Source organism: Wyeomyia smithii, chromosome 2 (genome assembly GCF_029784165.1).
Source record: "Wyeomyia smithii strain HCP4-BCI-WySm-NY-G18 chromosome 2, ASM2978416v1, whole genome shotgun sequence".
Taxonomy (NCBI): domain Eukaryota; kingdom Metazoa; phylum Arthropoda; class Insecta; order Diptera; family Culicidae; genus Wyeomyia; species Wyeomyia smithii.
In genome coordinates, this window is record NC_073695.1 from 114,485,193 (window position 1) to 114,499,077 (window position 13,885).

The following is a 13,885-nucleotide window of genomic DNA, read 5'->3' on the forward strand; positions in this document are numbered from 1 at the left end:
GAGCACTCTCGCACATGAAAAGTTGTTCTATTCATGGTACATTTTCGGACTGGTCCGATCACTGTATAGGTTGTATAGGTACACTTGGTAACCTCTGTGAACTATTCAATTTCACAAAGCATATATTTGGAAAAGTTGCAAGAGAATCTCAACTTTTATGCTTCTACACGCTCATTAAGAACGCGAAAAACCTTTGTATTGAATTGTATTAGAACAGAATATACTATGCGCCTTCTTGATAGATAACAGGTAACAACTAAAAAATTGGAATTTTTTTCAGGTGCTCATATTCAACAACAAACATGCGCGGAAAGAAATGAGAATGTTTGTATGAAAGCTATCTCCTCTCTCAATGTCAGTATATTTTGTTTTGTTTATGCATCTGTTTAAAATGGCGTCGAAACAAGAAGCGTTGCGTAAGCGCATTGTGCAATTCTTATTTAAATGCACACAAATTTTGGTGAAAAGTTTTTAAAAGTGAAAATCCAATTTCGACTGTGTATCATTTCCTGCAAACCTCAACGATAATACACCAGAAATGTAGTGAAAGACCGGCCAGAGTATGGAACAAAAAAGGACTTTACCCTTTTCGTTCAAATCATGGTTCTAGTTTAGTGGTTTGGCTATCTATCATGAAGTATACCAGAACGAATGTTTGAACAAAATTTTGATTTCATTTCTTCAAAAACACCATACAGATGTGTTTTGGCCAAATTAAACCTCATCGCATTACGTCAAAAAAACACAAACGTTCCTAAACAACCACTCGACTCCATTTGTATCTCAAATACGCAACCCATCGAGTCTATCTCAGTGTAGCTCAAATAAAAATTTCTTTGCGTTTTTAAGTTTCTTGGTGTACAAAAACAACCACAGAACAAGGAACTGCAAGTAGTTGATTGGTAGAATCAAGAGATGCATCCGGAAAGTCGTCGCTCTTGTTCCGGCATCCTGAAAAAGCTGCGTTGAACAGCCGATTCTGTTCTGGGTGTTTCTCAAATATTCTTTGATTTTTTGTTGTTAACAATGAACGTATCTTCTAGTGCAATAAATCAGTTTTTTTTACTAGTACATCCAATTTTTTTTGGCAATATAAGAAAAAAATCCTAATGTTTTGTTGTCACCCGTTATTGTGAAGTTATTGATCTAACGATGTTACAAATTGTTCTCAGGAAAAAAATTATACTTGAATAGTTAGTAATAGATTTAATATGTAGACTATAATGGTTGGCGCAAATAAATAAATTTAAAAAAAGGCGTAAGCATTTCTAAATAGGTTGTATTTAATGCATTGGTTGTACAGAAAAAATGATCTGAGAATGAATAGTAGGGAACTGATGATGGGTGTCAAAAAAAATATACGGTGCAAAAACATTCTTCAAATTTAATTTCAATATTTTTCAAAATATTTGTATTCTATTGATTTAAAAAGATTTGGATAGACCTTTGATAACTAAAAGCTTATTACATATAACAACCTAAATACATTTATTTTCAAGTTATTTTTATTTTAAGATTAATTTATTAGAAAATTAACTCGAAACTTTACATTAATGCAAAATAGAAATGAGTTTCCCTTTAAATTTATTTTTTGTTTTAACTTCGTTGAAAGCTCTCTTGGAAAATTTCAGCTTTTGATGAAAATACATCTTTTTTGTAGGTTATTCATGGTTCTTCAACAACAAGAATAGATTTTGTAAATCAAAATTTAGCGTTTATTTATAATTTATTTTGACCGGCAAAAAAAAGTTATGGTGTATTTTGTTTTTTTGCAGACATGTATGCAATAGGAAAAGCGAAAAATAAGCGAACTGGAAATATGATACAGATTTGGTAAAATATACCGCATCCCGACGGGACGGGACAGCGGCATCTTAATCCTAATCAATAACTTTACGATAACGGGTCAGAACAAAAAATTAGGATTTTTTTCTTATGTTGCCAAAAAAAAAATTGGATGTGCTCTCCAGTTGTTTTTGTACACCAAGGAACGGGATTGGTTCTCTACAATTAATTATGTGACAATTTTTCTGTACAACCAAAGGTTTCTCAGCTACAATGCTTAAAATAAAACCGATGCCAAATTGGTTGCGGCCTTTAAGAAAATTACTTTTAACTAGTCTAAAAATAATTTCCGCCCACGGAAAATACTCAGTTTGCTGAGTCAAATACGTGTGCAAAATTTTATTCAAATCGAAAAAAGTCGATATTCAACGATTTAGCATGGAAACGCTTGAATTAATTATTTTTTTACAAACGTTATTTTCATTCATTTTTTCTGCAATAATTCAAAAATTCTGCAATAAGGATCTGGCGGATTTATTTTTACCTCGTTTTATACTTCGTTAGAGTGGATTTAAATAATATGAAATGCAGTCAAATGTAAAAACTTTGGCGCGGTTGTGCTTTAACTAATAGTCTAAGATAGGGTTTTAACGTCAAAACAGCATACATTTTAATTTAAACATATTTTAAGAAACAGAAATGTCAATCAAAAGGCGAGTGAGTATAAGCCACTCAAATTTACAGCGTACGGACGCGGTCGAAATTGGTAGAATTAGAAAAAAACTATAATTTTTTATGCACATAATGTCACAAAATTTTTCTTTCACTAAAACTTAATCTGCTTTTCTTTATAACATATTTCTTAGATGAATATTCTGGCATTTTCACGGTACAGATAATGAAAATATCACTTATAAATTGTATATGGCGTCTATGAAAGTTACAGCACTCATTTACAATCTACTGAAACTTTAGGGATATAAAAAAATATATTTGAAAAAGCAACTTATAACTAGGGGGAATAGGGGCATAATGAGCACCCTAACTTGATTGTTGATTTAAGCATGGAAAACGACAAAAATTTTAAGCTGTCTTCAGCGCAAAACCTGAATTAACGATCTATAATTAAAGGTTCACTATTCACAAATTGAAAAGTTAATCGTATAATGTAGAAAAACACAAATTAGATTCATGCATCAAAATATGGCAATCAGTCGATGTGTGGGGCACAATGAGCACCCCACTGGGGCATAATGAGCACCCACGGGGTATAATGAGCACTCTTAGAGAACATATCTTGAAACTGTGTAGAAGTACAACTAATGGGCCAACGTTTGTCGCGGGATGCCGTGATACTTAGCGGCTTGTTTCATGAATGTCCCGTCGCGCCCTATGGTGGCCAATTCTGCCTGCAGTCCCTTTTTCTGACCGATTTAGTCTCAAAGATTTTCTAATATATGTTCGCACCATCACTGTAAACAAACACTGCCTATGGAAACAGACAAACTCACAAGTCTACTGAGATGAAATTCAGGTAAGTTTATGTAGCAAGGTGTGTTCATTTCATCCGACCTAAAGGTGACCATTTCACCCCTATTGAATTATTCAAAGTTAACATGAGATTTTGATACTAATTATAGCTTAAAATCAAAACTTCAATGAAGGTGAAATTTGGAGTACGACCTATGCGTCATATTGATGTGCTTACATACTTGATTGAGCTATTTAAACGACCGTAAAAGCTTATTTTGTAGTGCGCAATAATAATAACATTTCCAACATCCGGGAACCAAGTTGATTTTTTCAATATATTCCCATATTTTAAACAGACGAACGACTTTTGTTCTACATAAAGAGATACTGTAGTAACTACGGAAGAGTTCCACATACCATATTGTATTAAAAAATGCGTAGTTTCGCATAAAAGAAGGGTGCCCATTTCGCCCCGTGTGCTCATTATGCCCCTAATCCCCCTATTTAAAAAAAAATAATCACACGGGAAAAATATTATGATATGCCCGTTTAGACCTTCGGTTCAAAGGTGATACCAGCCTTTTCAAATCCCCTGTGTCAGCAAACTAGTATCTACAATCACTATAGAGCAAGATCGCGCCAAATGACCTATGGTCGAATATCGACCATTTTTGATTTGAATGAAACTTTGCACACGTATTTGGCTTAGCAAACTGAGCATTTTTCACAGATGGAGAGATTTTTTACACCCATGAGTTACATTCTAAAAGGGCGTATGCCTTTTGGCATAGGTTTTATTCGAAGCATTGTAGCCCAGAAACCGTTGGTTGTATAGAAAAACTGTCTGAGAATGAGTTGTAGGGAATTAAAAATGCACCATGAAAAAAATATACACTGTACAAAAAAAAATATTTTTGACCAAAAAAAATTAAAAATAAACATTAAATTTCAATTTAAAAAAAAAGAGTTGAATTTTTTTTCTATTTTTTTTTAAAGAAACTTGACGTTAATACGCAACCTTCAAAAAAAAAGTCCAGGATGGAGAAATGAAAAATATTTTTTTTATGGTAGATTAATTTTGACGTAGGACTACGTCTTTGTTTTCTATACTAGATTACACTTTGTGAAAATGAAAATGAAACTGGCAAACAGACTTTCTGAAATCTCGCTCGTACAACAAAGAGACAATGCGCTTTGCGCTACAAGTCTCGTTTCTCATTCAGTCGTTTTGTGCTGTGCGCCACATGCGAGCGAGAGAACTTGCAATACGTACGAGCCATGTCTCGTCGCATGGAATTTCTTTTGCGACGTACACGAAGATATCTCGTCTCTCAACGTAACGAGCGCGGTGCATGGGCGTTGCGCACATGAGACAGCTTGCGCGCAAATTCTCGTGAGCTCGTCTCGCGAGCAAATTTCACATATTGCTTTGCGCTGATGGCGCAAGGAAGAAATTGATTTTGCCCAGAGGGATGAAGGCAGGAGATTTTATGTGATTTATTATTTACGGTGTTATAGGAGCTTGCGTCAGAGCACCGTTTGAATAATGAATGGTGTGTAAACTAATTCATTTGTTTTTCAATTCATATGTTGATTAATCCGACTTTTGTTACCATATTTATATTTTATTATTTTCTTTGTGAACGGTATAAAAATGCATGGTATTTTTAACTGAAACAAATATATTAGATGCAGAGTGTTATGTTGGTTAACGTGGAGATGCTGTGAGTTTCTGTCGTCGTTTAAGATGTCATTGACTATTATATAATAGAAACCATTCTAAAGAAAATCATATTCAGTTTTGTACTTATAAGATTAGATGTGATTTTTAATTCGAGTACAAGCCTTTCGGGAGTTGAAAATAACAGAACCACTAAACCAATATAATCAATTTTATATTTTTCAATACATGTTGGGGGTAAAGGTGTTGGATAGAATTTTCAAATAAGGTATAGATTTTGCAAATCAGATATATGATTCTAAAGCCACATTAGCTCTAGTGCGACTATATATACTCGTATTTATAGTAATCTGATCTCTTTTGCTGTTAGGGGAATATTACCTTGTGCAACAATGTGAACTTTTGTAATAATCTTAGTAACATTGTTTTATGAAATTTTCCAACTAATGCACCTCCAGAAGGGTCTGAGGGCTCATACTGTATCGAAGACACAAATCTTTGAGTAACTGTGGGAGACGCGTTGCTCGAATCATGTCGCTGATACATGATGCTTTCGATACCGGAGACGAAAATGCAATTCAATGCTACGGTGTTATATTATCTAGTAAATATATGTTTTATAATGTGCAACATGGAATTTATGAATGAATTTCAACCATTTCAACGTTCGATTCGTCAAATGCGGAGTGTTAATCCTAAAAAGATAGTCTGCGTCAATTTGAGTCCTGAGTGTTATCATGCCAAATGTCCTATCATCATCGAATATCTACCATTTTTGATTTGGCTGAATCTCAGCACACGTACCTGACTTAACAAACTGAATATTTTTCGCGGGCTGGCAATTTTTTCAGACTCAAGAGAATTTTTTTTAAAAAACATAAGTATTTTGGTATATGTTTGATTCAAAGCATTGTAGCTCAGAATCCTTCAGTTGTACAAAATAAACTGTCTGATAATGAATTGCAGGGAACTAATAATGCATACAAAAAAAATACACCGCAAAAAAACCTTTTTTGGTCAAAATAAATTATAAACAAACACCTTATCTTAACTGACAAACAAAAATTAAGAGTTAATTTTTTTCTCATTTTCTTTTCGAAGAAATCCGAAGTTATAACAAAATTTCTGGTTTAAATTTCAGGATGGTGGAATAAAATGTAAATATTTTTATTGAAGGTAAAGTTTTATAAAAAATATCAAATTAAACATTTTGCAAACCATTCATGCTCTCATGATTTTGGGTGGAAGCGGGCATCGCACTTTTTGGACTAAAATGTCTATCTAAATAACTTATTTTGAGAAAAAAAGAACTGAGAAATCCGATTTTGTAACCCTTTCCCGTTCACATGATTTAAAAATACTTTCGGGTTAATTTAAGCAAAATACTTTGTAGACCAATTCAAGTGAGTGTAAAATATTGCATTTTGAAGAAAAAGTTAAATTTGGAATGGTGCTTCAGAGCATTTTTAAGCACAGCAGGGACTTTTTGATTCATGACTCAAAATTGTATCCCTAATATTTAACTATTTGAAGTATTTATTAAAATGATTTAAAAACGGAAGAAAAACAGATGTAATTTTCCAAGAAAAAAATAATGTTAATGATTTTAAGAGGTTTTAGTAAACATTTTCAATCAAAAAGTTCGACTAGCTTTTGTTGTCAAAGCATTTGTTTATAAGGTTTAGCAGAATGAACAAAATCTTAGAACATCTTAGAATCGTCGAAACATTACAGAAAAAATTATGGACAAAAAACTTATTTTGAGGGGTGTTTTCCTTTCATTCAGTACTCGGTTTATACATTTCTTAATAACAATTTCTTAATAACGTTAATACATTTCTTTTGACAAACTTTCAAATGCATACAGTCTGGTTTGCTACTATCTGCGGAAATATGAACTCAAAATATGGTTATTTTCAGCAAAAAAACTAGAAATATCTTTACAACAAATAAAAATAGCAAACCAATATATTCTACAAAAAGGCAAGGTTTAGCAGAATGAACAAAATCTTAGAACATTTTGAATTGTTTCGACGATTACAGAAAAAGTTATGGCCGAAAAATTAATTTTGAGGAGTGTTCCTCGTAAAACTCTGCTTCGTCATATCAGACGTACAGTTAGAAGATTACAGTGTTCAGCAACTCTTTTTCTTATATATTTTCCTACAACTTTGCTGAAGAAAGCAATCTGGTATTTCCAGGCACCGCGGAGCATGTTACCTGTATTCTGCACACGGCAGCAACAATACCCATCGTACGCTGCAGGATATTTTGCTGGCACAGCTGCTGGAGGGCACAGCGAAGAGCAAATTTTATACGCGGCCAACAAAATAATCGATGCTACCGGTGGTGGTGTGATCATCAGCATTCTGTAGCATACATTTCGAGCTGAAGATTATGAAATCGGTTCTTTTCAGAACTATAAGATGATAAGAATAAGAGTTATGAGAATTTTCACAACTACTACTAGTGTGAAATTTTTATCTATTTCTAAATAATCATTTTTACAATAACGACCAGGACGCACCAAATAAAAACGATAGTGTTACCTATGAATAGTTTATCACAACAAGATACAACCCTCATTTCAAGAATTTGCACTGCTAAATTGAGTGATTTTCCGGTTTAATTGTTTGTTTGTGTTCACTCGAACACCGTTATCAGTCAAATGTTAGAAACGAAAATAAGTTAATCTAAGAACCAGAGTGATTTGCGCATCGGGAAAGCAAAACCTTTCTTTTGATGCTTATGAAAATCACTCAGTAGTATCGAAGGTGTTTTGGTTTGTTCCTCTTTCTCGAAGCTACGTAGCCACGCCTTAATTGCAAAAATCTGCTCTGAACTCGATACAAAAGACTGCGTGTAGAAAATTCAGCTTCAGTTTAGTTTGTTACACATAAGCGAGAGCAGTGCAGCTGTTAAAGGTACGCGACATTGAGAAACGAGAGCTGCATACGAGTCAACTCAAAATATTCATGGTGCGATTATCAGCGTTCTGTAGCACGAATTTTTAACTGAATATTATGGAATCGGTTCTTTTCAGAACTATAGATGCTTGAAGATAAGAGTTATGAGAATTTTCGCAACTACTACTAGTGTAAAATTTTCATGTATTCATGCATCGTTAGTTTTGAAATAACGACTATCAAAAATAAACGGTAGTGTTACCTATGAACAGTTAAGCGCAGCATATAATAATATTTAGTTTAGCATATATTAAATATTAGTAAAGCGGGCAAGGTATGTAGTTTCGCGGGAATGCGAAGATGAACGGGAATAGAAGGTGTGACTAGAATTAGAAAAAATTTTCTTTCGTCCAGACGGGACACATACATTGCCCGCTTTACTAAAACATTGCCCACTTCACTAAAACTTAAAATGTAAGTCAATATGACAAAAAATGAAATTAGTTCGTAAAAGTATATATTAAATATTTAGTCCTACGTCACCATTTCATACAACCCCTAAGGCTGTATACCTTGTAGTATTTTTATAAAAATTCTAATTTAAACATTTTTCAAAATATTTGTATTCTGATGATTTTAAAAAATGCAGAGGGTCATTTTGAATCAAAAAGCTCTTGGTAGTAAACATTCTAAAGGCATCGGTTTTCGAGTTATTTCTAATTCAAGCTCGAAAAATTTTAAATATTTCGGAAAATACACGTTTTTCTTAATTTGACCATAGTTCTCCAGCAAAAACCATGCATTCATTGGAATGCTTGATCAAAAATATACAATTCATTCTTTGACAACAAAACGATTGGATAAATAACTCAAGCGCTAAACCTTAGCCTACCTACACGTTCCCCCTTGCCGAATGTTTTATAAAAGAATATGTTTGTCGTGCAACACTACCTACTTGTTTACTAATAATAACTGTTTGTAAAGTACGCAACCAATAACTACTGGGTTACCTATAATATCTGTTTTCGTATATAAATACGATTGCACTACTCCAGATGTGTTAGTAACAGTTTGAATTTTGTGAAGATGAATGAAGTGAAAATGGAATACACCAAGCCCAAATGCTGTAAACCCTTTCCTGATCATCGGTGCTCATCAAGCATACGCAAATTAAACGAAAACGTGTTTGCAAAATTAAAAATATTGAACTGTCAAGCTCATTTTAATACGTCTTTATCAATTTGTGATTCGTGTAGTTATTGGATTGATAGTCAAGCCACCATTCATCCCTTCGTTGTTTACTATTCAGAATCTGGAACACTTAAGAATATCAGCTTCATCATAATATCGAAAGTACTCCATGATGATACTGTTGAGGTTCAGGTGTTCATTGCCAAATCAATGATTTTTTTGAAAACAACAATACAGTTGAAAAAAGCGATATTAATGTCTCATGAAGCTGCCTCACAATATAAAAATTAAAAAAAAAAAACTTTGCAAGTCTTTGCTAGTTCAGAACAAAATATAACGTCGATGCAGGGTGGCATTTTTTTGCGACCTCTCATGTTAAAGGCCCATGCGATGCAATTGGTGGCATATTAAAACGTATGGCAGGAAATGCAAGTTTAGCTTAAGAACATGAACATCTCATTACAAGTGCAAAAGAATTGTATGATTGGTCTAAACAGAAAAGTGATAAAAATTCATCAAAAATGTCATTTAGTTGGGTATCATATGAAGAATATGAACAAGGAGCAATATTTTCAAAAAATCTATAATAATAGCTGCCACACAAAAGTATTACACTTTTGTTCCGATTTCAGATAATAAGATACAAACGAAGCTGTTTTCAAAAGATGACGAATCATTTACATATGGTGTATAAAAAGTATAAGGTGAAACTAGTTCTGTAAAGTATCAATGTCATAAAAAAATATGTTCCTAAGATAATAAAACTCGAAAATAAATATTTGATTCTTATATATATTTATATCACTTATAACATTTAACTCTTTTCTTGAGAACCGTTCACCCAATCGTTTTATTGTCAAAGAATGAATTGTATATTTTTGATCAAGCATTCCAATGAACGTATGGTTTTTGCTGGAGAACCATGGACATTATTTATTTTTAATTAAGAAAAACGTGTATTTTCCTAAATAATTATAATTTTACGAGCTTAAATTAGTAATAACTCAAAAACCAATGCCTTTATAATGTGTACTACCAAGAGCTTTTTGATTCAAAATGACTCTCTGCATCTTTTAAAATCATCAGAATACAAATATTTTAAAAAATGTTTGAATTAGAATTTTCTTAAAAAAATTAATCTACCATAAAAAAAATTTTTTCATTTCTCCATCCTGGCCTTTTTTTAAAAGTTGCGTATTAACGTCAAGTTTCTTTAAAAAAAATAGAAAAAAAATTCAACCCTTCTTTTTTTAAATTGAAATTTAATGTTTATTTTTAATTTTTTTTATCAAAAAGATTTTTGTTGTACAGTGTATATTTTTTTATGGTGCATTTTTATTTCCCTACAACTCATCCTCAGACAGTTTTTCTATACAACCAACGGTTTCTGGGCTACAATGCTTCGAATAAAACCTATGCCAAAAGGCATACGCCCTTTTAGAATGTAACTCATGGGTGTAAAAAATCTCTCCACCTGTGAAAAATGCTCAGTTTGCTAAGCCAAATACGTGTGCAAAGTTTCATTCAAATCAAAAATGGTCGATTAAATTTTCGCGTATTTCCAGGCGATTTGAAATGATTTTGCTCTATAGTGTCTAAACGATGTAATATATATTTTGTATCGATTTAATGTGAAGACCAAAATGTTTTCTAGATAATACATTCATCGATGATGTGTAGGACTGCATTGTGTCTTTAGAAAACTTTTTTTAAACTTAATTATCAATTATTTTAATTACAATTAAGTTCTGAACTGATATCTAATATCAAGCACTAAATAAAACTACAACCAGTGCTAGAGATTTGAACTTAGGTGACTTTTCGGGAAAAAGTCACCTAAGTTTTCCCATGATTAATGTTTCCATGTAACCATGATTAATGTTATCAGGCAGTATACCATGAAAAAAAAATTGTATAAAACCGCTACAACCGGTTTTCTATAAAAGTTGACATGAATTGAAAATAGACGTGAACCTTAGTGACGGACGTGAAGAAGCAATCTTCTTATTCGGTATGGAACAACTCCAGCTAAAGCAAAGTTCGCCAGTTCGTGGGACTAATATTAAGTTGAGAGTGAGTGGATCTGCTTAAGAGCTTTCTAAAAATACGGCTCACGAAAACCATTTCATTTTATTTTTATTAGTGAACTTCACAAAATAATTGCTTTCTTATAATGTTTGAGAAACATACTACAATTCTGAAATTGGTTTTTGACATATATGAACAAATAAAAGTAGCATTCTAACCTGCAGAGAGTTATGAAAATATGCAGCTTTATCAAAATGAAATTTTAATTTTAATAACTATTCAAAATAGAACGTTTATTAAAACATAAATTTTTCAATTTAGATGTCCAATGGAGTTAAACAGTTAAGGTAATTGTCGTGATGTATTATTAACACCAACACGCTAGGCATCCTGCGCCTAAAGCAGCATGCTAAATGTTGTGCTTCGTCACTGTCGTTCCATGCCATGAATACCCGCCAACCCGAGCGAACGATGAAGCAAATCTCGCTGCTGGGATAGAAAGCTAGTAATATTTACAGCAAGCATGTTTGCCGCTTCTAGGATCTTTGGTGCTGGCCTACCAGCAGTGATAGACTAATGCAACACCGCATGCTAGTATTGCGTAAATCTCTGGCAGAAATTGTGCAAACAGTAACCGCTTTGCAGAAAGAACCACGCGCTGAGCACCAAGTTCCCCGCTTATCCCCGCATAAATCTTTCGTTAGGCATTTCAAAAAAGAGAAACTTGTTTTTTAGTCGCATGAACAGAACAACAGTTAGTTCTGCCCACTTAGTATGCTTACCTTGCGAAAGATGAGGAAAGAACTGCGATCTGTTGTAAAGTATGAATAATCTGGATAGTATCTCGAAAAAATAATTTAGAAATGTTTCATTCACGCAAGTCTTTCTCACGTTGCTATTCTAGGTGATATCCTTTAGAGGGTTTCTTTGTGTTTCAATAGTTCTTAATCACAATCACTATTCTGTATTTTTCTTTGTTTAGAACTTTCTTGGTAAAGCACATCTGATTCACCGTATCCATACAAGTGTTTGAGATAATTCACCAGAGTTCATAAGGCAAGCTAGCAGCGAACCACGCGCGACGGACCGCGGATCAAAACTGAACGTAGACACGATCAGCAAGCAAGTAACCCTCGTCGCCCCCTGACGTAGCGAGTGCTAAGAAAGGTTTGCCCCGTTAGTGCGGCTCCGTTGACTCCAACGCCTACCACCGGAGTCGAAGGGTAGGTTACAAGTATAACAGAGGTGTGATATACGATGCGTCACTACTTGAGCGAGAAGTTTCTGTGGCAGCTAAGCATTTGCTTTCGGTGCAGAGGCGTATCGAGAAATTTATTTTCTCAGTTTATTATGCAGAACAGCAATACGGATGTTGGTGCTTCGTGTTCTTTTTTTGACGGAGGTTCCGAACTGGTTATATGACTGTGTAATTTTTGCTGCCATTTGAACTGCAAAAAAAAATTAACATAGATCAGGAAACATCAGCACGCATCGTTTATCGCTGAAGCATCGATGCGGTTTTAATCGAAAGTGTGTATTTATAAGTAAAATAGAATTTAAGGTTACATATACTTTTGATTAGTAATTCTTTCAGGGATTTCAAATCATTGCAAAAATGTTTTAGTTGTCTCTATTAAATAGTAACCCAAGTAACAATTTATGTTTCATGATACTCTCTCAAAACTTATTTTGTACTTGTAATACGCTTTAAAACCTGAAATGTTAGTTGCGAAAGCATTGTTCTATTCTCAAAATTCTCTCAAATAATAAAAACTGTATTGGAGAAATAAGGATTCATAAAATCAGTGTCCCTAGGAGTGGAATGTTTTTAAAACATATCTCGAACGAAACTGCATCAAAATTGTATTAAACTTATGCTTTCAAAACCGATTTGAAATTAAGCTTTCAGTAAAAGTATAATTTTTAGCTTAGTGTAACTGAGGATTTGCCGTCTCATGTTGATGTTTTTTTCCTTCTTCCCCGCCTTCATATTTCTCATTAAATTTCGTTATCATTACTTTCCCGCGATTTGACAGTATGCTTGCCAAAAAGGATAAGGTTTTTAGGGCAAGATTGTTCAATTCACTAAACTAAAATAAACTAAACTTTTGCATGTTGTAGAATAAGTACAACGCTACACCGTGCCCCAGTGCTGAGTCAAGAAAATTTCCAGCTCGAAAAGATCCTCGATCTGATCGGGGATCGAACCCGACATCACAACCATGTGTGGGAGAGCTAACCGACCGGCATCGCTAACCACAGAACCACGGGAGCCACGAATTAAAAAACATTAAAAAAAATTAAAAAAATTGTTAAACTTAATTTTCAATTTGAACAAATTAAAAAAAAATAGCGAGAACAGTTTCTCTATACGTATTAAAGCCTTTTCCTGTATATGTCCCGAAGAACGCGGAAGATACGGTTTAGTCGATTTCAGCAAATTATGAAGAATGTGGAATTGTCAAAATTGTCGTCAAAATATCAGATTACCGTTTCTACACTCTCACCGTGGTTGATTGAAACAACAGAGCTAATAAAACTAAATCCGGCATCTTAGAGCGAAAAAAAATCTAATCCCTAATATATAAAAATAGACAGGAAACCATGATGTGAAACTGCAAAGATTGTGCTACAAAATTCCAACCTCACTCCCAATTTACGACACCGACCGACCGGCATACAGTGGGGGCATGCTTTCAGCATTAGCATAGCGAAATCGAAAATATGCACTGGCCCAGGCACTACCAATCGGTTGCAGAGTTCTTAGTGTGCAGACAAGTGGACGTGATGCGATATTTGCCGTCTCGCTGATCGACTAATT

At 33.7% G+C, this 13,885-nt stretch overlaps 1 protein-coding gene across 1 annotated transcript in view; it reads right to left on the reverse strand.

Moving 5' to 3' along the window:
* The window catches only part of LOC129722624 (clavesin-2), a 37,458-nt gene extending 25,285 nt beyond the window's left edge, over window positions 1-12,173 (reverse strand). Inside the window, exon 1 of the mRNA XM_055676223.1 lies at window positions 11,847-12,173. The gene's annotated coding sequence lies outside the window, so the exon portion shown is untranslated. The remainder of the gene's footprint in view (window positions 1-11,846) is intronic.
* Between the last annotated feature and the right edge of the window lie 1,712 nt (window positions 12,174-13,885).